This window comes from Mesitornis unicolor, unplaced genomic scaffold (assembly GCF_000695765.1).
Source record: "Mesitornis unicolor isolate BGI_N332 unplaced genomic scaffold, ASM69576v1 scaffold9250, whole genome shotgun sequence".
NCBI lineage: Eukaryota > Metazoa > Chordata > Aves > Mesitornithiformes > Mesitornithidae > Mesitornis > Mesitornis unicolor.
The window spans coordinates 12,051-13,743 of record NW_010160246.1 but is presented as its reverse complement, the minus strand read 5'-3'; positions in this window follow the sequence as shown (position 1 = coordinate 13,743).

Genomic DNA, 1,693 nt, shown 5'->3' with positions numbered 1-1,693 from the left:
AAAAACTTTTCTGATACTGCACAGCTGTCAGCACAATAAAGTCACAAAGATTTTTTTGGGGAGCAATGACAGTAATTTATAAAGATTTTTCTTCTTGTTCCCTGGAGTCATTCAGTGCTGAAAAAGACTCCTCTGCTGGGGTGGAGCAGAGCAGCATATTGCACTTCACTGCCAGGGGAACACCCAGACAGAGTAAGCCTACTGAGGACTTTCTGTAATGCAGGGTTTCTACAAAGCAGGGAAATACCAAATTCTTGTCTGATGCAAACTCAGGATGAAAATAACGGAGCCATTTTTTTCCTGCTGGGGTTTGAAGCTGACACATCAACCTTGATGTCATTCCTTACGCCAGCCTGCTGCAGAACTGCGGGAGGCAAAGGAAATGGGGAAATGCCTACGCTTGCTTGATTGTGCAACTACTGTAGGCTTAGCTGTACTCCTTGCTAATGGAGAGCCTTCTGCCTGCGGATGAGTGCCTGGAGGGGATCTGTATGGCTGTTGTTTGTAAGCAGGGAGGGACCTGGAGATGTGTATATGCACATATATATTAAAACCAGCTAGAAGTCTGTTTTCTGTAGTAAGAGCTACAGCTAGTGAGATGAGAGGGAAGATTCCTTTCTGCTTATTCATGTTGTCCTCAGTATCTCTTGCCACCCGTTGTGGTGCTTGGTTTGGTTTACTAGAGAACAGATGTCAGTGTGCTACATGTCATCTCTAGCCAGAGCATGTGTGTATGACCTGCAACTCAACCTAGTTTGGTTTGAATGGGTAAGGCAGAAGCTCTCAATTAACCAGTTTTGCATGGAAGTTAATTCAGTAGTGTTGGATTTCTTAATTGTTGGTTTAGTTTTGGTTTTTAAAGAGAGAGATCATAAGACCACTGCAGAAACATGTCTTTATTTGCCTTGTTTGTTAATCTTGCAGCAATGATCAGGTTGTGTGACCAGGAGTAGGAAGGGTCTTTGTGTAGCATAGGAACAGCTTATTTCCCTGTGGAACGCCAGTCGTTTGCTTTGACTGATGTTCCTGTTGTAGCTCTGCTCTGAGCCCTCATTTGCAGTCTCTGGAAGGATCAATTCTCCTCCTTTGGCTGCTATTTCCTGCAGTTAAGGCGCTCAAGCTGCTGTTTTCTGACTGTGGGGAGCCATGAAGTCGTATGACTTGTGGAAGGAGCAGAGATAACAACAAGCACCCATCTGTTCTTCTTTTCCATCCCTTCGGGATGTCCGGGTGTCCCCTGGTTAGAATTCTTCTCCGGATGAGATAGTGGAGGTGTCACTGGGGGGCAGTCAGGCCAGAAAACAATAGCGGGTTGAGTCCAAAATAACAAGATTGATCAGTAAGTACATCTCTGTCAATAAGGGGCAGAGCTGCTCTGTAGAGGTCAAGGCTGGAGCTGTACCCCACATCCCTTCAGCTCCTTCCTCTGATAAACTTGCAGGAGAGCTTTCAAACTTGCTCTTCAGAGAGCCTGGGTTCAGAAGCTCCATCGAGAGGAAGGCTGCGAGAAGCCAGAGTGTGTGCAAGGGCTTTCAAGCCTCTGTTATTTGAGTGGTAAAACTTTTCTTTGGCCGAGAGGAATGTTCCAGTACTTGTTTTTCTGTCTCTGCTTTGTCATCCAGCTGCAGCCAGTGTCTTCGATGGGTGAGTAAAGGGGCATTGCCTTCAAGCTTATTTCTGTTGGCTGGCTTTA